Here is a 25,356-nt window from a genome sequence, read left to right as displayed (position 1 = left end):
CTATGGTAGTATTCATTGCTCTATAGCTAATAGCCCACAACCTCCCTTGCATGTGCCTTTTGACACTTTAACTACTTGTAAAAGACTTGAGATTAAGCTATGTATCAATGTAGAAACAACATTTTTACACTAGAATATGATGTCAAACATGTGTGTTCTTATCACAAGGGAAGACCTAAAGATTAAGTTGAAATTCAATCATAAACAAAATATCATTACTTAAATATCAACAACAAATCACTCACTATCCATGCATTGAAAAAACCAAACACCTTTTCTATTGTTATTCAAACAAGTTTACTCCCTCAGGGAGGGGTTGGGGGGTGTAGGGGGTTTGGGGGGGGGTTTGGGGGGATGGAGGGGGGCGGGAGTGTGGGGGGACGGTAGGGGGTAGGGTGAGGGAAGGGGAGGGGGGGAAGCCTAGGAAGCTTCGTTCAAACAGAAAATTCAGCTGAAAACAAACATCTAGCGTGGCATGCAAAAGATGGACCACGAAGAAATACAGAGTTGGCGAGCAAAACAAAGAGAAAACACAGATTTGATGGATGCAAGGAGTACAATAACTTGGTAATCATATCGAGGGATTTGTCATCATCATCATTTTCGGAGATTGGATTAGGCGTGTTACTTTAATTATTAATGTGTAGTGAATCCAGACAAGAGATCTCTCGTGAGAGGAATAAGTTAATGGGGCCGGGGCTTCAATGTAGTCGTCAGGGGGTTGTGGGGGGCGCATGGGTAGGGGCTCGCCCATACTTGCCTAATTGTGCACTTAGTCTCATTATCCCTCACCTGACCTCCCGCTCGCCCATCGACCCGCCTGCCTGTTAGAGGTGGCTGGGCAATTCTGATTATACAAATAAAAACTTTATGGTATATTTTTGTTGTTAATTTAAGTTAATATGTTTTTTTATTTACTAATTTATGTGTTTTTTTTAGGAAAATGGCATCAAGGAAAATTTCTGTGAATCTTTCTAAACCAAAGAGTCTTAAAGGTGTATCTTCAAAAAACATTGGTGAACGAACTCCACCTGAGCTCATGCCTACAAATATTTCAAGTGCTTTAAGTGATAAGAAGCTAATCTCAGATTGGAAAAGTTCAAAAGAGGTGAAATTTCCATCAAGAGTCTGGTATGTGAAAGAAAGAGAGAGCACAACTGTGACTTTCGCATTGATTTTTAAGTTAATTATTATTTTTTGAAAAAAAAAGTTGTTATTATTATTTTTTTGAAATGAAATTCATAAAAAAAACTATTATTTGACCATTTTTAGTTAATATTTTTGTATAAAAATTGTGATTTTGACATGTTAATTCTAGCAAAAAAATATCAAAACGTTTAATGTTTTTGTTATATTTATGTTAAAAATGGTTATTTTTATGTCCATTGTTAAAAAATGTTGTTTTTTAGAAACAATTATTTCATGTGGATTGAAAAATTAATTAAGGATGTATAAATATGTAGATTATCTAAAATTCAAACTATCGACTTTCTAATTTAAAAACGCAAAACAATAAAAACCTCCCTAAAAAAAAAAAAAATTAAGATAGAGAACAAGAAAATATGAATAAAATGACGACTTCAAAAACTATCAAATTTAGAAAATAATTTTTTAAATTTCACACACTAGAAAATTAAAAGTCAAAAAATAGGTCTTTTAAAAAAAGGGTGTGATGCAGAATACTCACTTTTTAAAATCAGCATGAAAATCACTACCATTCTAAAACTTGATTTCATCCTTGAACATGAAAAAAAATTAAAGTTCCAAAAACCATGTTCTAAAAAAAACATGTGTATTATGCATCACCACTTTTGAAAATCGGGTCATTTTTTTGCTATCTCTACGAAACGGGTAACAGTATCAGTTCCCGTTTCAAAGTTTACATTGTTTATTGGATTTATATATAAATCCTTTGTATCTGCGCTTTTGAAAATATAACATAAAATGTGCTTTTCCCACTTTTAATACTATTAGCACAACTGTCGAGGCATACCCCTCATCACAATCGACAATTGGCGTTTCCCCATATATATATACATTATATCATTGATATGACGGACCCGCCATAGTCATGAAACGTCATATATAGGTTTTTAGGTCCGGCTTACCCATATCGCAATTGGAAATCATTTCTATTATAATCTCTTTATAATTGAAATATATAAAATGCACAATCATAAAAGAGCTTTTCGACATGCCAGGCCTAACGAGACTTACAACCATAATGAATATACCTTTCGGGTCGGGTCTGCAATTGCAAATCGCAATCACTGGCCATTGAATGCACAAAATACGTATTCAACGTTTTACAGAGCCGTTGAGCTATTAAAACATAACGTAAATATGTCTCGGGTCCAGCTTATCCATCTCGCAATCGGAAATCATTGAGTGCACCAACATACGTATTCAGCGCCTTACAGACCCACCCAGCTTTTAAACATAATGTAAATATGTTTCGGGTCTGCCACCATTAATCGCAATCAGAAATCTTTATATATGTACATACATATAACTGCGGACCCGCCGGGACTTTACAACAAAATATAAATGTGTTTCGGGTCCGCACTGCTCATCGCAATTGGGAATCGGTGATTCCTGTGGTAATAACCTACCCGCTGCACTTTTGCGATTGTGATTTATTTGCATTAGTAATATATATATATATATATATATAGATATATATATATATATATATATATATATATATATATATATATATATGAGGGGACCACTCCATATAACTTCTTATATTATGAGTTGATTTAATTCTTGCCTATATCGGGACCGATTTTTTTACACCTCTTTCTTTTGCCATTTCAATGTATAATAAACAAAATACGTCATTTCCCTTAGATTCTATAGATGTAAATAAAATAAGAGAGCTTCATTAAGGATGAACCCCTGCAATGATTTTTATACCTCCGCTAGTGATATAATTGATAAATAAACTTAAAACACAATATAAGATACAACAATTCCTTTGGGTTTCTCATATTAATACATGGGTTTATTATTCCCTTAGGTTTATAATATTGATCATGGTAAACCATTGTCAATCATAGCCAACCATGCTTGAATGTCACATTGTGACAAGGATTGTCTCACCATGAAAATAAATAATAATCCCTTGGGTTTATTGTTCCTTTGGGTTTATTATATCAATACCTTGGGTTTATTATTCCCTTGGGTTTATATTATTAGTCCCTTTTGTTTAGTAGTATTCCCTTTGGTTCATGATACCTTGGGGTTTTAATATTAATCCCTTGGGTTTATTATTATTATTATAATATAATATTATTATAATATTATAATCAAATATTATTAATATCTATATAAATATTAACAACCGGATTATTTCTATATATTATTATATTAATATTATAATAATAATATAAACTCCTAATAATATTTGAAAAACATAAATGTATATCAACAATAGCAAATTTTGAAAGACATGTTAATTCACATAAGGAAATAAGACAAAAACATCCACTCTTGATAAAAAAAAATATTTAGAAGTACAAAAAATATAAACTCCTAATAATATTTGAAAAACATACATATATATCAACAATAGCAAATTTTGAAAGACATGTTAATTCACATAAGGAAATAAGACAAAAACATCCACTCTTGATAAAAAAGAATATTTAGAAGTACAGAAGTGCAACTTCCCAAGTCAAGTTTTATGTAAATTGAGGACCCTTTCTAAATACATGAAAGGGTCTTTAAATAATAAAAATAAAAACTAACTATCAATAAAAATCGCTATGTGTTGTTAAAACTGTAAACATGAAAATCTGAGATTTGCTATATAAAAATAGCAGTGTGATAGCGATTGGACTAATTCATTGAATCTGTTTCCTTTCTTGTGCTTACAGTTGACAAATTGCGAGCATTGGCTGGACTTCCGGAGGATGGCTCATCCTGGAATGTAGCTGCGCTATGTAGTTGGCATCAGAGAGTTTGAGAATCATTCAGTTGACTGCATCGGAAAGGCATTTCATGGTCATTTGTTGGCTATGTGGCTTGACTAGAAAAAGCCAGAATGCATCCGATGTCAAATTTTGCAGTTCTCCAATTTGTTTCTCTCTGTTTGCCAGATCGTGTCTCCATTGATGTTCTAGTGCTTTTTCTTTCGAGAGTTTTCCTACAGAGCAATTGGAGACCAAATTAGCCATATATAAACTGTCATTTACTAATTCGATTACTCCGTTCATTACAGCTCTGGCTCTATAAGTCACTCTCTCGAATTTCATTATCTGTGATTCCCACTCTGAAAATAAGATTTCCTTGTGTGATTGTTGTATTTTAGGAAAATCGGTAGCCTTGCCTTCTTCTGAATGTTGCCAAGAGAGAAAATTTGATATCTTTTCATCTACTTTTTCCAACTCCAGTCTGGTGTCAACTGCCTTATCAATCAGTGATGCAGAGATGTCGCACAAAGAGTCAGCCAAAGATATATTATGGCAAAGGATGTTTAACTGCTGGGATAAGGCTTTGGTTACTTCCAAGGCTTCTTTCTTGAATTCATTAACCTGTGGATAAACTTTATACTTTTCTATCTGTAATTACAATTTTGCAACTTGATCTTCCTTAGCCTTCTTTTCCTGTTCAATTGCCATCTAAAGCCTGCTCAGCTCTTGAGACATTTTCTGTTGTTTCTGGAGAGCCTACTGATCAATCTTCTATTTCTCTATATTCAAATGCTCTTTTAGTTTCTCATTTTGTTGTCTCTGCTCTGCTAGCTATTGTTCAAGCTTATTAATCCTTTGTTGTTCTTCTGCTGATTGCATTTCAAGTTGATTGATCCTCTGGTCCTCTTCTCTGATTAACTGACTGACTTCTAAGGCTTTGTCCATTGTTGCAGCTATGTAAGCCCCTACATACTGAGATAATTTTGTTAAATCCTCAGAAGGATTGACTTCTGAGTCTTTCCATACCATGCTCATTGATTCGGCAAGAGGAGTTGAAAGAGGTCCTTGAGCAATTTTCCTCTTTTTCCTCTTTCTCTTGACCACAACCCTATGTTTTGGACTATAGAATACATCTAGTGGTGGTATTTCTTGTATTTTCAAAACAATCTCCTCTATGGGATTTTCTGGAATTATTTTAATATCCTGCTAAATTTTGTGTGTGTCGATTGCCCCTTGAATTGGAACATCAGTAACCTCAGGTTTTGGTGATTTTGATGTAGTGAGTTCTTTGGAGTCATTTGGTTTTTTTATGATTAGATAAAACTGCTCCCATTCCTTGATTAAAGTAGGATCAATAGTAACATTAGTATCAAGAATCTCACTAATCCCTTCATTTGTCTAGTCCTTCTTAGGACTTTTCTCCTTTTCAGGAGTCTTCTCTGTAGTTTCTCCTTCACTGTGGCCCTCATGTTGCACCATAGGGGTGGTATTTAATAAGTCCAGAGGTAGAGTTTGCAACCTCTATGTTCTGGACTTTAGAAATCCCTCTAATCCCTCTGCTCCCAATCTGATTTTTGCAAGATGTTTTACTTGAGAAAATAACTCAGCTGAAGTGAACAAATCATCATAATCATCTTTCTCATGTTCAAACTTGGCAAGTTTGACATGAGAGGTAAAGTTGTAGGCAATTGCTTTTGGATCATACTGCCTCTTTGGAATGACTGCTAACTTTAACATTTTAATTTTCTCAGCTTCCTTCTTTGCATGTTTAAAGTCATGCAGTGTATAAGTACCACATCGGAGGGGGAATGTTGGCCACATTTTCTTTTTGGACTCCTTTAGGTTTCTGGACATCCCTGCTTCTGTTATCTAATAAGCTATTTCTCTGGCAAATAGTTTATCAAGAATGTATAAGGGGAGGACATGTGGATTTGTAGTGCTACCAAAAACTCTGATATAGGTGAACTTCTCTTCACTAAACCAACTACCAATTGATGTTAGATCGACACTGGCTTCATCAGACAACCGAGGAGCAGGTTTGTTGAATATAGCATAGTGAACGGGCAAGACAAAACCATGGCAGATTCTATAAAGATGGTTTTTATAATGGGCCTTCCATAAATACTTATGATAGAGATGAATGGGGGTTGAGTCTTGTGGAGTCCATTTCTATCCTAAAATGGGGTAATCAGAATTAAAACAGATGGTATCCATGATGTAGGCACTCATATAAAATGGGGGTATTACCCGGGTAGTCACAAACCTGTTTTTTCTGTAATCAAGGATTTGATTGGCCATTTTATCAGAAATAATGGTTGCCCAATCCATGATATAAGAGTTAACTGTCGCTTCCATTAAGGGCACCATTTCTATAGAAAACTTGGCTGAATCAGTGACTCCAAAGAGTCTACATATCATAGCACCAGCATAGCAGTAAGGAGATGCTAAGGAGTTTACGGAGTACATACCCAATGATTCGTGCTTGTGTTTGTTTGGGAAATGCCTCCACTGCCTGATAGGGTCTGACTCCAGGTCATTTTCCTTGGCGAAAGCTTCTACAAATGCCTTGCTGTAATGCTTCTGTGGTTGCGGCAAATGGTACATCTTTTTTATATCTTCTACCCTGAATGACCCAAACATCTTTCCATCAGCCGTAAAGAATGCTCTGTTAGTTATGTTGATACTTTCAATTACCCATCTGACCAAGTCATTGTAGGGTAATATTTTGGCGCAGGCGTCTATTCTGTGAAGAAAAGAGTTGGCCAAATCTTTAAGAGTATTCTCTGACTTGTCGCTTGAATTTGTTGTTCCCCTTTCTTCTCCAATCTCTGCTGGGTCCTCAGCTTCTAGTAAATTATATATGCTTTCCCATGGAGCCTTGCCCAGACCGAGGTAGGTAGTATCAGATATCAATACCGTCTTTTCTGGTTCATCCTTGATTATGGAGGGAACCTTCACTTTCTTTGATTTCTTTGACATTTCTGCTCGATTGAAGAATTCAGCCTTGCTCTGCAAAAAGAAACAGAAGACCATAACAGAGGAAAAAATAATTCAAAGCTAACACACTATTCGGTTTTTAATATGTTATGCCACCACGGATGAAAACCTAGAAGGATTCAACCATAATTGCTCAATTAATGATTTTTGTAACTGCCAAATCATGATACTTAAATGCCATAATGATATGTTGCATCACAAATCTTCAGAGGCACAAACGTTATGTTTTAGTTGTTTCCTTTTCATAACTCTGATTGCGATAAATAGTGAGCTGTCATAGGGAGGCAAGATAATCTTTAAGAAATCAATAAATTGTTTGTTTCTCATTTATAATTGATTTATGCTTTTAGACCTGTAAACATTCGTTTAATAATCATATTTCCCCTTTATTGAAAAGCACGCTTTCCAATAATAAAATCGCATCAACAAATTTCGAATGGGCATTTGATATGCGTCTTGGGACTTCACCGATGCACGATTGTGATCAGCTTATCGGATCTCAAATATTATACCCCTGCATTCATAAATCATCGGATCCGCCTTCCTTATCAATGTTGCGCTACTCCTCCTCCTCCTTCGAAGCCCGATCACTTATACGTATGAATATGAATAAAGATTGTCGATTGCATTTAATGCTAGCGACCCGAAACATATTTACGTTATTATACATATAATCATAATTATTATTATTATAATAATTATATTTATATATTATTATAATAATATAATATTATAATCAAATATTATTAATAACTATATAAATATTAACAACGAGATTATTTCTATATATTATTATATAAATATTATATAATATTATAATAATAATAATATAAGCTCCTAATAATATTGATGATGATGGTGGTGGTGGTTAACATTCGCTAAGACCAAACATTGGTCTATCGGACCTAAAGAAACAAATTATTTATTTTGATTTAAGGTTTTATTCCTATGCTCAAAAAGCTTGGAGAGAAGCCTCTCGAGCTCACTATAATTTTCACATTGTAAAAGGCTAGGAAGGTCAGTATTGTAACAAAGATTATGAAATTTAGATCTAATGTGGTTTTACGTGGGGCACTCTTAGAGGAAGTGGTTTTCATCTTCGATGTTCCTATTCTCACATATATGGCAGATCCTTTCCATCCATGGTGTTTTACGAACTACCCAACAACCTGTTTCACTATGGAGCTCATGAGAATTCGTTCTAATCTTTGCTATATTAATTTTCTTCTTTGAGATAGTTAAAATAGAGAGGTACTTTTGATCTTCTAGGGTGGGGTTGATGACCTTCTTATAATAACTTAATTTTCTTTTAGCCGCTAAAACTTTCTCACACCACATTTTTTCTTTGAATTTATAAGTAACAATATCTTTAATATTATTAATGTTTTGCAATGCATCATTCTCGTTGATCTCCCAATAGTTTAACCAGGCCCTTGTGTCTTTATGCCACCCCTGATTAAGCCTTAGGTGGTTTTGGCTGGAATTTAAAGCTATCTTAAGAAGTCTATGATCGTCTATGTTATTGAGTTTGTGCTTGTACAACAAAAACCTAATCATAGCTAGGCTCTCAATAGGGGAAAGACCTGCTTCTATAAGGAGAATAGGATAGAGTGTATTACTTTTAATTTTCAGGTTATAAGTTATAAAATGCTTCTGGATTTGCTCAATCTTTCTCCATGATTCTCTGGAGATGCTGCAACCCCAAATCTCACAGCCATATAAGATAACATGAGTCACTAAAGTTTCAAAGAGGAACTTCTTTTTATCCCACATTACGAGGTTTTTTATTTTACAATTATTTTCAAGACCAAAATAAGCTTTCCACCCCCATTAATCCTTTTCTCAATGCTATGGTTCCAGTTGAGCTTGTGATGAATATCAATTCCTAGGTACTTGTAAGAATACACTTCCTCCAAGTTATTATTATCATACATAAAATTAGCGTAAGTTTCCTTCTTGGATTTGATAATCATAACTTTTGTTTTGTCAGTGTTAACCGTCATACCCATGATAGAGCAGAAATCCTCAAGAAGCCTAAGTTGTTTATCAAGATCATATGGGCTCCTTGCGAAAAGAACAATATTGTTAGCATAGAGAAGAAGGATGATGACTATCCCAGCTAAGATCATGCCATCACATCCTGCTTCCTCTAAATAGCCTTCCAGCTTATCAATGTAAATGCCAAATAGGGTAGGGGAGAGGGGGCAACCTTGTTTAACTCCGATGTTACACTTAATATCTTTCAACCACCCCTCATTGCTCTTTAGCTTGGCAATTACATTCTCGTATAACCTTATAACGGCAGCTCTTAACTCGAGAGGAACCTTTAGCTCTTCTAATCTATTCCAAAGGTTGTATCTAAGAACCGTATCGAAAGCCTTTCTAAAGTCCACAAAGAAACAAAATAAATTGGATTTATCATTATGACATTCCTTCGCAATGATCCTAAGCATAACAAGGTGGTCTGTTGTTGAGAGATGCCTTCTGAAACCTGCTTGGCCTTTAGCCCGCTTATCTTCACTTTCAAGCCATATGCTTAACTTCTTTTCCAAAATACTACCATATAACTTGGCTAAGAGAGGGTTGATCATAATTGTCCGATAATATTGATTATATTATTATTATAATAATAAATATATTTGTATATTAATATAACAATATAATAATAATATAATATTACTATATTATTATTATTATTATTATTATTTTATCTTATTAAATTATTTAAATAATATAATGATAATCTAATATCATTGTGAGCTATTCTTATTATTAATTAATATATATGATGAGTTTATATAATTATTATAATATTAATATAATATTTATAAAGTAATATATATAAATAATCTGGTTGTTAATATTTATATAGTTATTAATAATCTTAAATACTAGTAATAATTAACCCTATGTGTACAAACCTTAAGATAAATATTAAAAATACTAAAGCCTAATAATAATATTATTAGTAGTAGTTTATAATATTATAATAATTTTAATATAATAAGCATAAATATATAAAAATATAAGAATGTAGTTGCTATTATTTGTATAGTTATTAATTATCATAAATAATAAATAATTAGTCTCTATTGTTCTTATTATAATAATATTGATTATATTATTATTATAATAATAATTGTATTTGTGTATTATTATAATAATATAATATTATTATAATATTATAATCAAATATTATTATTATTATTATTATTATAATTTTATATTATTAGGTTATTTAAATAATATAAAAATAATCTAATATTATTATGAGATATTCTTATTATTAATTAATATATATTAGGAGTTTATATAATTATTATAATATTAATATAATATTTATATTGTAATATATAAATAATTTGGTTGTTAATATTTATATAGTTATTAATAATCTTAAATACCCATAATAATTATTAATGTGGTTGATATAACCTTATCCTCGTATACCAACCATATTGGAAAATGTGACTGATATATGTTTGATATATGTTTGATATAAGCTTATCAACCTATACCAACCATATTTACCTTGATAAATATAATTGTGCTAATATATATATTGTCTTGATATATTATTGTGGCTGCAAGATTTAATACATGTACGTAGTAGTTATCTGTCACATTTCTATGGCAGTGTATTAATGTACTTACATTTGGTTAATGGATTTATAGTTAATAATAACTTCGTACCTCCTTTGGGCACACTACTGTGAGGCTCACACTCACGGTAAGCCTATTGTCTTTGAAGAGCTATGCTGTTAATAATTTAGGATTTTCTTTATAGACAATGCTTTTCCTTTCGAGAAGAAAACCCACGAAAAGTTGTAGTCTTCTGGAATAGTCTGACACTAGTCTCTAGTTTTCTTCAACCCTCGCTCCCTGCAACTTCCTTCTTTAACTTTCTTTGGAAAATTTCTTACTAACCTTCAGTGGGTTTAACGCGAACGGACTAAACAGCGAATCGAATCGCCACTATATTCCTTTTGGGCTAACCGACCTGCGACTCCATCTATTCTATTTGTGGCGCAGGAGTTCCTGCTCGCTATTTTCTTATATGCTCATATGTACCGCAGTCACTGTATATGAACCATTTGACAGTCCATCCAATACGGCCATCAAAATATTAGGTTTAATAGGACCCAGCCGATCAATGAGTGCGAACGTATATTTATACTTCAAGAGTCATCCTTCTGATACTCATTTCGTCCATAATGGGCAAGATATTCTCGTACAGCTAGAACTTCGTCTTCAAGCGTCCAAAGCTCGTAGACTTTAGACATCACTTCCCGAAGAAAAGCACTTTATCAAAATTATATAATATTTTTACATGACTTTAAAGTTCTATCTCAAAATTAACTAATATATTTATGTGACCTTAAATATATCTGCTAAAATATTTTTATATGACTTTAGTCCGATATATAGAAATCAAATAATATTTTTATGTGACCTTAAAGCACTATCTCAAAATTAAATTAAATAATATTTTACAAAAATTAAATAATATTTTATGTAACTTTGAAGCACTATCTCAAAATTAATTAAATGTACTCCAGGCCATCCACACAATTTTTTTTAATGTCCTCTCTCTGCCATGCACACGATGGTTTTGTTTTTTTTATCAATGTCCTCTCTCTGCCATCATCACAATTTTTGTTAATGTCCTCTCCGCAATCCGTACGCACCCATCATTTCTTTTTGGTTTTCCTTGGTGTATCCCTCCTAATAATATCCCAATCACGAAAACAGGCGGAATGCAATCCTTAAAGCAAGAAGCGTCGCTGACTCGTAATACCATGCAAAAGAGTTTATTAAGTTTTGCTGTGCGGATATTCATATTTTGCATAGTTTTCTTTGGTACATTCACGTTTGTGTCTTCTGAGACGGCTTGTTTGGATAAAGAAAAGAAATCTCTCTTGACCTTTAAAAGTGGTTTGCATAATCCAGCCAGGCGTTTGGCTTCTTGGAATGTTTCATCAAGTTGTTGTGAATGGGAACATGTCTCTTGCGACACACGGACCGGCCATGTTGTTACGTTGGATTTGCGTAATTGCGGTTTGAGTGGTGCCTTCAGCCCTGCTGCACTGTGTGACCTGACGGCTTTGGAGAGTTTCGATATCAGTTTCAATAATTTTACTGGGCAACCTATTCCTGCAGAGATGGGTCTTTTGAAAAACTTGAAATACCTTAGCCTGTCCACAGCAGAATTTGCAGGTCCCATTCCATGGCAGCTCGGAAATCTGTCGAGCCTGACAGTACTCGATCTGTCCTCCATGGGGCCTTCTGTGTTGACAAGTCCTGACCTTTCGTGGCTTGCAAACCTCACGGCGTTGACAAATCTTTCTCTCAATGGAGTCGATCTCTCCGCAACGTCGTCCTCATGGGGACAAGCAGTAAGTCATGTTTCTCACCTCAGAAAACTTTCGATGGCAAATTGCGGACTGACGGGTTCCAACTTCCATTCCCCCTTCCCTGCATAGACTTGCCTCCCTACAAGTCCTCCATCTTGATCACAACACATTTGACACTGAATTTCCTAATTGGTTAGGGAATATGTCTAATTTGGTCTCTCTGCAGTTGAACAGTGCAAATCTCAGTGGATATCTCCCGTTTGAGCCTCTTTCTCGTCTTTCTCAGGTTTTTCAGGGCCAATGGAAGAGCCTGACCAGTTTCCGGATGCACAATAATAGTTTGTACGGCTCGTTACCATATTCTATAGGAAATCTATCATGTCTAGCTGTGCTAGAACTGCGACACAACAAATTGAAGGGAAAGATTCCAGAGTCACTAGGACACCTCTCCTCGCTTGATGTACTAGACCTCGGCTACAACCTTTTGACGGGGCCCATCCCTACATCCCTAGGATCCTTGTCTAAACTGATCAATATCAGTCTTCCTTACAACGCTTTGAGGGGAGCAATTTCAGAGTCACACTTCAGCGGCCTCAGCAGTCTGAAATATATTGACCTCTCCAATCACAATCACAAATTAGCCTTCAATATCACCTCCATGTGGACACCGCCATTTTCTTTAGTTGGGTTGAGATTATCTGTTTGTAAGATAGATTGGACGTTTCCTGTTTTTCTGAAGACTCAACGTTCTGTTACTTGGCTGGATCTCGCCGCTAATACAATCAAGGGAGAAATTCTTTCATGGCTGTGGAATCTTCCAAAGCTTGAGACGTTGGTTCTATCGTACAACCAGCTGGAGGGGTCAATACCACCTCAACTGTATAACTCATCGACTTTTGTGAAGCAAGTGGAGTTACGAGGGAATCAGTTCCATGGCAGCCTTCCCCATCCACCAAGATCTGCCGCAGGCTTCCCTGTGGAACTGGATCTGTCAACTAGTAATATTACAGGTCGAATCCCCTCAGAAATGTGCACGATGTTGAAGTCTTTTAGTTTTTTGTTCTTAGCATCGAATCAACTGGGCCGGGATATTCCTTCTTGCATTTGTGAGCAAACAAAGTATCTAGAAGCTCTGGATCTTTCAGACAAAAAGCTGGCTGGCCAACTGCCTTCATTGTTGGATTCTTAATGGCCGTGTAAAAGGTTAACCCTCCCAGTGTGTTTCGTGGCATGTGCTTAAATCTAGCTATGTGTCTGTTTACTAACACCTGCAGTTTTTGGTGTAACGTGACTCTAACAAGTGGTATGAGAGCCATAGGTCTAGAGTTCGAAACACACTGGACTCGCGTTGGTGGGAGATTGTTGACTTAAATCTAGCACTCGCGTTGGTGGGAGATTGTTGACTTAAATCTAGCATGTGTTTAAATCTAGCGATGTGTCTGTTTACTAACACCTGCGGGTTTTGGTGTAACGGCAATCGTGACTTCTAACATTCCTATCTAGGTAACTGTTCTTCTAACATTCATATCTAGGTAACTGTTCTTCTCTCACTGTATTGAATCTAGCAAATAATGGTTTTCAAGGGCAGATTGAGCTGGGAAAACTGAACAATCTTCAAGTATGTTCTTCTCTCACTGTGTTGAATCTAACAAATAATGGTTTTCAAGCGCAGATGCCGGTTGAGCTGGGAAAACTGAACAATCTTCGAGTATTGCACATCAATAACAACATGTTGAGGTGAAGGATTCCCATGTCTCCGCAAAATTGCAAGAACTTAGAAATTTTGGATCTAAGTAGAAACAACTTATCAGGGAAAGTGCCTGAATGGATTGGGTATCTTTCAAAGCTCCGCATACTTGTTCTCGGATCAAATAATTTTGAAGGTGAGATACCGATCCAGATTCGCTACCTTCAGAATCTCCAAATTCTTGACCTAGCAATGAACCATCTGTCAGGCTCAATACCGCTACAGCTTTCAAACTTATCGATAATGGCGGATGAAGATTTCACGAGGTCAATCTCCAAATCTGCGAACCTTATATATGGAAAGTACTATAGAGATAAAGTTAATTTGATGGACAAGGGTCAGGAAATGGCCTATATTTTCAAAGACCTCTGGACTGATACTTCTATGGATCTCTCAGGAAACAACCTTACGGGTGAGATACCCCAATAGATTGGATATCTGAAGGGTCTGCGGACATTGAATCTGTCACATAATCATTTTTCTGGACAGATTCCCGGAGAATTTGGTAACATGATCGATTTAGAAACTTTGGATATGTCATGCAACCAGTTAGAAGGGAAAATACCTGTAACACTTCAAGATCTGAACTGTCTGGGCTGATTAAACCTATCGAATAACTATCTATCAGGGAGGATTCCAAATGGGCTGCACTTCGACACATTTGGGGCATCTTCATTCCGCGGTAATCCAGAGCTGTGTGGGCTCCCACTTGCAAGAAATTGCAGTGACCACATTCCAGAGGAGGACGGTGACGATAGTGACAATTCAGTGCATTGGTGGGAATCATGGGTAGTTGGGATGGAATTTGGATGGGTAACAGGATTTGTGTGATAGGAGCATTGGCTCTCAGCAGGCGGTTGGGGAGGAAATACTTTCAGTTAGCCGATAGGTTTATGGCATGTTTTGAATAAAAGTGGGGTATATTTGGAAGTGAAGGGCATACTTCCGAAATTTAGTGAATGGGTATAAATCACTGTATAAATAGTATGTCCATAACTAAAATAAACGTGTCACATAGTCCATCCTATAGGTGTTACATTATAAATGTGTCACATAGTCCATCCAATGGGTATTACTTTATTTTATGTAATTTCTATGTTTCTAATCAATATCTTATTCTGTTTTCAAAATTAATCATAGTCTTGCCTGACCTGATTCACCTTTGCGAATTATGTACAAGAAAGAAGCATCACTTGTCTTTTAAAAGCAATTTCACGCTTTTAAATAATTTCAAATTACCTCAATCCAGTACGGTTGTGGATAATATTAAACTAAAAATCTAATATCATCCATCTTTTTTCTATTTTATTATTTTATTTGAATAACATGTTTCATTATTATTATTATCGTAAATAACGTTAGTTTATTTTTAAAAAAGATAAGTGGATGGTGATTATTTCAGTTTTTACCGAATATGCTTCATTACCATTCGAGATTTAGTTTTCGGAGTTATTTCAAACCTTAATCTTGTGTGTTATCTTTTTTTATTTTTAAAGACAACTTGTAGCCAAATGTTTCAATCTCCATGAATCATCTCAATTTGCACAATGGCTAAGAAATCGTGGCTTATAATGATAATCGATCAGTGTTTCAATTTCGCTGAATATCAAATTGATCCCGTATTATCCTGCAAATGTTGTTAAATGCTCAATGGTCGCAACATCGATTTGTTATTTAATGTTTACCATATTATTTGGTTTTATCGTATTGTTTTGGCGTGATCGCTTTATTTTGCAGGTTTTGGTTTGCAAGTTCATGCCAACATCACTTATGTTCAGCGTCATGCGCAAGTTCGTCTAGATTCATGAGGTTTGTGCCGAGGTTCGCTCTTGATGGTGCCATGCACAACCTATCTAGTGATTAGGGTTTTGCTAATACACCGCGAAAATTCCAATTGATGCAGACTATGATGGGATGTAAATAGGACTCGTATTGACTTTAATGATGGAAATTAAATTCGCAAATGAATATTGTCCGTCTCGGATTAGAATACCAAGCATGCAACCCAACGTTTGGAAACCAAAAAAACCATATATCGAATTAGTCCCTTTCAAAAAGGAATATTGGATGGAGCTGTTGAGGCGCCCATCTGAAGGTGAGTATTAAATGGAGATGGTAAGCCTTCGTTTGTCACACTAATCAATTAGTAATTATCTGTGAGAATATTTTAATAATAATTAACATATTATAATTCAGTTGATAAATTAATAGTTGGGATAGTCATTATTGTGTTAGTGGTAAATACTAGGTAATTTATAATTGTTATTCAATGAAAATCATGTGACATGTAGTTACTTTTTGGTGGTCTGTAAGAGGGAACATTTCACTTCCCCTATATGCAAGACCATTAAGATATCTCGTAAAATCCCCAAAAAAAAACTTAGACATTTAACCTATTTCCTTAAATCCAAAAAAAAAGAACTAGTAACCCAACACAAGCAATTTTAAGGTTAAATAAACTACTATACTTTCAAGTCAAACAATAAATTTGGTTTTACAAAAATGTTTCCATAAACATACAAATGTCAAGAACCAACTTAACAATATCATAAATATTTTAAATGTATTTTGATTTCAAAATTACTAAATTTATAATCATCATAAATATTTTAAAAACCAACTTAACAATATCATAAATATTTTAAATGTATTTTGATTTCAAAATTACCAAATTTATAATCATCTTAAATATTTTAAATGTATTTTGATTTCAAAATGATCAAATTTATAATCATCCAAAAGTTTTTTTCTATAATAAAAATACCTTATTAGTCCCTTCCATCTGGCAATGGCCAAGGATTATAGTAATCAGTTAGCAATGTTATTCCATTAATTCACTTGTTTGTTTTTGGTCCCTGCCACTTATAAATCAAAGTTTCGAGAGGCATATAGTTTCACCATCTTATTTGGCCTCTTCCCGAAGCGGAAAGGCCAAAATCATATATTATGTGTACTTATTTCGGAAATATGTTTCACAGTGTAAACTAATGCTAACATTAGTTTCACAGTTTAACAGATATTAAATGTTATAATGGTAAGCTAAAGCAAGTTCCTATAGTTGCCAGATGGTGCATTGAAGTTGCCATGTGGTGCATGTTGAGGTTGAGGTGACAGGTGCAACCACTGCCAGTTGCCAGTGGTGGTGCATGTCGTTATCAATTGTCGAGCATATCAGCAGTGATGCATGAAGAGGGAGTTCAACAATTCAATAACAAGACCACTTCCCACATGCCTTGAAGTTGATGGCTTCCCACATGCCTAGAAGTTGACGGCTCGCAACTTCTGCCATGCATTAGCTTGGCTTCAGGCATTAGCTTTAGTTCTTCGGAAGTTTGAAAGAAAGCTACTTCTTCGGAAGTCTAAAGAAAGTTGCAAGCACACACCTACATTGTCTATCCCTTTTATGTTGTAACTAAGGCACATAATAGCCCTGGAAAATGTTCCCAGGCTATTGGTTATATGATCTGATCTTGGGATCTTAGACAATTATTAAGGTATTATAGACTCATGTGCATGGATTTGCCTATGTTACTTTGTGCAATGGATCGATAAGATTGCAAAATACATAGACAATGAAGCAGTAAAAGAAACATAATAGACAACACATAAACACAACAAGTTTAATAAGGAGTTCACCCAACACTCTTGGGCTACATCTCCTGGTCCAACCTTCAGTGGTGACCTCTCTATTATGTCTTCAAAATAGAGTTTTACAATAGTGTGAGCTCAATTTGAGTCTCCACACACAACAAATACAACATCGAGAGTTTTTCTTGAACCCCTCAAGCCTCTCCGAGTACACAGTCTCTCTTTATCACTCTTTGTCTCTATCTTTTCTGTGTCTCAGCACTGCCTGTCCTATTTGCTCTCTGTCTGTGGCTTTAAAGCCAATCTGTATTGTCTGTTTGTTTCTCCTTCTCGGGCTCTTTGGCCTCTCGACCTCTGTCTGCTCAGATCCCTTTCTAAGCATTAGAAATCATTTCTAAATGCTTCCAGGGATGGTGGCCACCTGTTCTGTAACAGAATGGGTCATCGAGCCTTTGAAATCTCAAAATTGGTCATTTTCGGTTTACATAGAGAAATGCTGCAAAACGCGAGAAAATCCACCAAATCACTGTTCATCGGATTTGAAATATTATAAGTTCCGCCTTATAACTCCTATTGGGTTCGCCTTTATAGCGCTTATCACATCTCCACTGTGGATCTGGGAGATCCAAATCCAATGACTGTGGTTCATTTCAGGCGGCCCTTTCGTACAGAGGTTAACCGCCCAATAAGGATGGTTTTCTCTCTCCTGAGCCTAGGCATGTGGCAGCCATTGTATGGGATCGTGTGGAGCCCAGTGCAAACCATTTACCACCCTTGGCCCGCCTGAAATCCCACTCATATCATGATTTCCCTTTGTATTAAAAATACATTAAAAAAAATTGAAAAACCCCGTAAAAATGGCTTTATTGGACTTGAAATCATACATAACAGCGTTAATAAACCCTTTCGGTTCCATAATATCGCATCGGCGCATTTTCTTTGGTTTTTCATTTATTCAACAAAAATGCGATTTACAAAGGAAAACCCTGCTTTCCGAATCTCAAATATATATATAATACCATCTATATTTCAATCGGGTCCGGATATCAACCCCGCTCCATTGTAATGTTCCGATGCAATGTTGCGATGCGATCGATCACAATCGCATATCACACATGCCCTGGGCCAATTGTAATCACTCCTTTGTATTTGCCGATTGTGATATCGCGATTCAACTTGGGCCATTGATCTATGTTCTTAATCGACGGTCCTTGTTGACCCTGTTGATCGTTGTCGCGTATTCCTTATGGCCTTCGCCGATAACCTCCCTTTGCTATTGCCAATTGTGATTTGCCGATCAGATCTTATGCAAAGTTGATTTTAGCCTCCGATAAGCCTATTTTCACTGATTTCTTCATGTTTTTGCCTCCTAATAGTGTAATCCGACTTTTTAACAAGTTCTTATTATGCGATAGTTTTGAATGTTTGAAGACTTAGAGGGTTTCTAGGATGCATTTGGATCACGCCTTCCCACTGAAAAAGCTTTTGGACCACCAAAAGTTGGTTTTTAAGCATCAATCAAGTGAGAATACAACGTCCTCACTTGCCCAATCTCTATCCATCTTGCACTGCTTGGTTTTGAACCTTTGAGTCCAATTTTGAGTTACTCAACTTCCCATCTGTGCATAGTTCTCACCTTCCTGTCCAGAACTGTATCTTCCTACAACTCATTGAGATATTCAGGAAACAGATCATCAATACAAGGAAACTAACTTTGCTCTTTGGGATCTTCAATCAATGAAGGTTCAAATAGTCTTAATTTCTCTGCATTAACTACTGAATAGATGTGCATGTAAGATGGCAAATCAAGGCGAAAAGCATTCTCACCAATTTTCTCAAGTATCTTGAAAGGCCCATACCTTATTGGCTTCAGCTTCTTACCTTCACCTTGCATTCTGTCTTTGCTAATGTACAACCAGACTTGATCACCAACTTGGAAGCTATGCTCAATTCGATGCTTATCATGCCTTGCCTTGTACTTGGTTGGGCTCTTTTCTTGCTGTTCCTGCACTGCCTGGTGAATTTATTGGATCTGTTCAATGAACTTGGTTGCTTTGTCCATGTCACTCTGTCCATCAACTGTTATGTCTTTACTAAAGACAAAATCCAAAGGAGACCTTGGTATAAAACCAAAACAAGTCTCAAAAGGAGATCTCTGTGTAGATGAATGTTTAGCATAGTTATAAGCATGTTGCACATAACATAAATGTTCATCCCAATGCTTGGGATGCTTGCTGCAATAGCCTCTGAGCAACTGGATCACTTTCCTGTTGACCACCTCTATTTGGCCATATGTTTGTGGATGAAATGTTGTGCTCTTCTTCAATATAGTGTCCATTAACTCCCATAGACTTGACCAAAACTTCCCAACAAATCGGGAATCTCGATCAGAGACAATAGAAGTGGATAACCAAAAATGAACCCATACATGCTGAAAGAACAACTTTGTTGTTTGTTCAGTTGTAATCTACTTGTTACAAGGTATTAAAATACACATTTTGTTGAGCCTATCCACAATAACATATAAATAATCATGACCTTTTCTAGATTTTGGCAGTCCCCCAACAAAGTCCATGGAAACACTTTCCCAAGGATGCGAAGGAACTGGAAGTGGAGTGTACAAGCCTAGTTTTCTATTGTTGGGCTTGCTTTTAGCAGACATGGTACACCCTTTAATATATCTATAAACGGTTTCATGCATTCTTGGCCAATAACAGAATCTTTGTAGTTGTGCAACTGTTTTGCTTATACCAAAATGACCTGCTATTAGAGAAATATGTGCTTCTCAAACTATGTTAACTCTTTCGGCTTGAGGAATGCATAACTTTCCCAAATGATACAAGAGTTGTTCCTTAACATGATAATCCAATTCTTCTACTTGTTTGCAATGACTTAAAGTTGCATATACATCTTTAAAATCTACATCTTTAGCATATTGTTCAATGTAGCTTTCATGCAATACTAAATTATGCTTAAGTATAGTAGATGCATTTATAATTGGTCTGGATAACATATCTGCAACCTTATTGTGTATTCCTTTCTTATATCTGATGACAAGATGAAACTGTTGTAGAAAACCCCTCCACCTATAGTGTCCTGATTTCTGCAATTTAGTTTGTGAGTGAAAATATTGAAGTGGCTGATGATCAATATGTATAACTGTTTCTTTTCCCATTAAGCAATGTTTCCACTTTTTCACACTCTGTACTAATGCATACAATTATTTGTCATATGTGGGATAATTAACTACTGCAGAATTAAATGTCTCAGAATGATAACATATGGGTTTACTATGTTGCATTAATACTGCTCCCATGGCATAGTCACTGACATCTGTTTCAATCTCAAATGGTTTTTGAAGATCTAGCAATGCTAGTACTGGTGCTGTACTAATCTTTTCTTTCAAGGTGTCAAAGGATTTATGTTGTTTGCCTCCCCACTGAAACACCTTGTTCAATCCTGTTAAAGCATGTAAGGGAGTTGCAATCAAGGAAAAGTTAGCAATAAACTTTCTCCAATATTGTGCTGCTCCTAGGAAGCTTCTAACTTCTGTAGCAGATTTGGGTTTAGGCTAGTTCATAATGACTTCAACCTTAGAGGGATTTATCTTCATTTCACCACCCCCTACAATATGACCCAAATAATTCAAAGATGTTTTTCCAAATTCACATTTTGATAATTTAACATAGAGATTTTCTTTTTTCAAAACATTTAGAGTCTTCTTTACATGCTTTAAATGTTCTTCCCATGTTTTATTGAAAATAAGAATGTCATCTAAATATACAATTACAAAATCATCAATAAAAGGCCTGAGTACATCATTCATAATTGTCATGAAAGTGAGAGGAGCATTAGTTAAGCCAAAAGGCATAACTAGCCATTCATATAACCCTTGCTTTGTTTTGAAAGCAATCTTCCATGCATCTTGTTCTGCAACTCTAACCTGATGGTAGCCACTACGCAAGTCCAGCTTGGAAAAGTAAACAACTTCTTTCAACTGATCTAATAGATCATCTATGTGAGGAAGAGGATAACGATTCTTGATCATTATTTTATTCAGTGCTCTGTAATCAATGCACATCCTCCATGAGCCATCTTTATTTCTCACCAAGACAATTGGAGATCCACATGGTGATGTGTTTGGCCTTATGAACCCTTTGTCAAGCAACTCCTCTACCTGCTTCTTGATCTCTGCATTCTCTAAAGAAGATAACCTGCACATTTCGATATTAGGCAATGGAGCATCTTGCTGCAAATGAATATCATGTACAATTTCGCTTTTGGGTGGAAGACCTTTAGGTTCTTGAAATAGGATATCATATTCTCAAACAAATTTTTCTAAATCAGCTTTCTGTTTAGCATCACAGCCTTCCAATATATTGGTTTTATCAGGGGTCTTTTCCTTTACAACCATTAGTAAAAATTGCTTGCATGAATTTACAATTCTTTGCATCTCGCTTGAGTTTATGAGAGTGTAGTTATTTTTGAGCTGATGAGCTCTTACAATATATTCTATTCCATCTTTTGTGAGTTGATACTTATTTTTAGTTCTATAAAAAGTGGTTTTTCTATCATACAAGTAAGGACTTCCTAAAACAATACCACATATATCCAAAGGAACTATATCTAACTCAACCTCATCTACAAAAGTTGACCCAAAAGCAAACCTAAGTTTACATTGTCTAGTCACTTGTAGATTTTCTTTATCACATACCCAACCTAATGGATATGGCTTCTTGTGAGGTGTGGTTAGTTGTCCCAACTTCTTTACAATTTCTTCAGAAATCAAGTTTACTTGTGAACCACTATCAAATAAAGTATCAATATTTTGGTGCTTGGAAATAACTCTAATATGAAAAAGTTCATGTCTTTTCCTCTCATTTTCTTCATTATCAATAGATTATGCAGAATTACTAGTAGATGCGTCAGAATTTTTACCTTTTATACCTGTGGTTGTGGTTGTTGTTTCATCACCTGAATCTGACCCCAAATCTTTCTGAATAACAACAACAGTCTTCTTCTTCTTGCCATCGAACTTCTTGGGTTTCAGATCCAGATGCAAAGACTAGCAATGTTCATCATCATGTCCAACCTTCTTGCAGTGAGTGCATGAAGGTTTGTCATTCTGTACAGTGTTTTCCTTCCTCTCTTTCCATTTCTTCTTCCTCTTTTCCTTGTTCTTGCTTGCAGTGGGTTTTGATGATCCCCCAATCTCTGGGTTCACATTCTTGCCTCTAGCCTCCAGATGTGTAGCCTAAACTGATACCTCATCTATGATAGTAGGGTTAAACATGAGAATGGTGTTCCTCAAATAGCTGTGTAGACCACTTATATACTTCAGCAAAGTTTCAGGTGAGTCTAGAGAAATGCCTAGAATTAAAGCTCTTTTTCTAAATTCCTGGCTATAGATTTGTACACTTTGCCCCTTTAATTGGCGAAGAGTTTGCCAACTCATCACCGCTTGCTGCATATAAGCTAGTGGATATAATTTTTTTTTAATGGTAGAAACAAATTCACTCCAGGTAGAAAGAATTTTACCATGCTTCTTCAAATCAACTTGGGTCCTGCATTCCCACCACACTAGGGAAGTTCCTCCAAGGCGAAGGCTAGCCAGCTAAATTATTTCTCCTTTCTGAATCGATGTTCTGCACCCTGCAATATACATCAATCTATCTAATCCAATTATCTAGCTTTTCTGCATTTAATTCTCCATCATATATTGACAAATCAAATTTACATCTAATTTAATCAAAGGGCTAGAAGGAGGTGTCGATAGAGGAGGCTCTTTCCCTTTCCCTTTGCCTTCTAAATGGCCATCTAGAAGAGGTTCCTCTATTGCTTTGTCTTGTTTAGAGGTTGAAGTATCTTCAACTCGACCTTTCTTAAGTTCTCTATACATCTCTTCTACCATGGCTCTCATGGTCATGAAACTGCCCATGAACTGAGAGTCTAATTCCAAGGCAATTTCTTCTGCCATTTTCCTCCTAGGATAAACTCTTCCTATTTCTGGGTTAACCTCAACTAGTTCTCTTTCTCCTAATTTGAGCTTTGACCTAGTTAGCATTCAACAATCCAGCACAAGCTTGTCTAACCTTAGCAACCTAAAGCTCTGATACCACTTGATCTTATCTTTGGATCTTAGACAATTATTAAGGTATTATAGACTCATGTGCATGGATTTGCCTATGTTACTTTGTGCAATGTATCGATAAGATTGTGAAATACATAGACAATGAAGCAGTAAAAGAAACATAATAGACAACACATAAACACAGTAAGTTTAATAAGGAGTTCATCCAACACTCCTAGGCTACATCTCCTGGTCCAGCCTTCAGTGGTGACCTCTCTATTATATCTTCAAAATAGAGTTTTACAACAGAGTGAGCTCAATTTGAGTCTCCACACACAACATATACAACAACAAGAGTTTTTCTTGAACCCCTCAAGCCTCTCCAAGTACACAGACTCTCTCTATCACTCTCTGTCTCTGTCTTTTCTGTGTCTCAGCACTGCCTGTCCTGTTTGCTCTCTTTCTGTGGCTTTAAAGCCAATATGCGCTGTCTGTTCTTTTCTCCTTCTTAGGCTCTATAGCTTCCCGACCTCTGTCCTCTCAGATCCCTTTCTGAGCATTAGCAATCATTGCTAAACACTTCGAGGGATGGTGGCCACCTATTCTGTAATGGAATGGGTCATCGAGCCTTTGAAGTCCCAAAATTGGTCGTTTTCTGTTTACATAGAGAAACGCTGCAAAACACGGGAAAATCCGCCAAATAACTATTCATCGGATTTGAAATATTATAGTTCCGCCTTATAACTCCTATCAGTTCCACCTTTATAGCGCTTATCACATCTCCACCGTTGATCTAGGTGATCCAGATCCAACGGCTGTGGTTCATTTCAGGCAGCTCTTTCGTATGGGGGTTAACCACCCGATAAGGGTAGTTTTCTCTATCCTCAGCCTAGGCATGTGGAAGCCATTGTATGGGATTAGGTGGAGCCCAGCCCAAAACATTTGCCGTGCTTGGCCCGCCTGAAATCCCACTCATATCGTGATTTCCCTTTGTATTAAAAATACATTAAAAACATTGAAAAACCCTGTAAAAATGGCTTTATAGAACTTGAAATCATATATAACAGCGTTAATAAACCCTTTCGGGTCCGTAATATCGCATTGGCACATTTTCTTTGGTTTTTCGTTTATTCAATGAAAATGCGATTTACAAAGGAGAACCATGTTTTCCAGATCTCAAAATATATATAATGCCATCTATATTTCCATTGGGTCTGGCTATCGACCCCGCTCCATTGTAATGTTGTGATGTGATGTTGCGATGAGATCAATCGCAATTGCATATCGCACATGCCCCGGGCCAATTGTAATCACTCCTTTGTATTTACTTATTGCAATATCACGATTCAACTTGGGCCATCGATCTGTGCGCTTGATCAGCGGTCCTCGTTGACCCCACTGATCACTATCAGTATTCCTTGTGGCCTTCGCTGATAGCCTCCCTTTGCCACTACCGATTATGATTTATCGATCAGATTTGGACCATTGATTGGCCAGATCTGACGGCTCTTATGCAAAGTTGCTTTTAGCCTCCGATAAGCCTGTTTTCACTGATTTCTTCATGTTTTTTCCTCTCGATAGTGTAATCTGACTTTTCAACAGGTTCTTCTTATGCGATAGTTTTGAATGTTTGAAGACTTAAGAGGGTTTCTAGGATCCATTTGGATCATTATAACTCCTATC

The 25,356-nt window shown here is 36.0% G+C and overlaps 1 pseudogene; it reads left to right on the top strand.

Moving 5' to 3' along the window:
• The first annotated feature begins 11,671 nt into the window (after positions 1 to 11,671).
• LOC149166300 (receptor-like protein EIX2) lies at positions 11,672 to 14,846 on the top strand (annotated as a pseudogene).
• Positions 14,847 to 25,356: the final 10,510 nt, after the last annotated feature.

This window comes from Pinus tabuliformis, chromosome 5_1 (assembly GCF_031772625.1).
Source record: "Pinus tabuliformis cultivar Carrire ecotype Pingquan chromosome 5_1, CPIR1, whole genome shotgun sequence".
NCBI lineage: Eukaryota > Viridiplantae > Streptophyta > Pinopsida > Pinales > Pinaceae > Pinus > Pinus tabuliformis.
The sequence above is the reverse complement of the archived record's forward strand: the minus strand, read 5'-3'. Positions and strand labels throughout refer to the sequence as shown.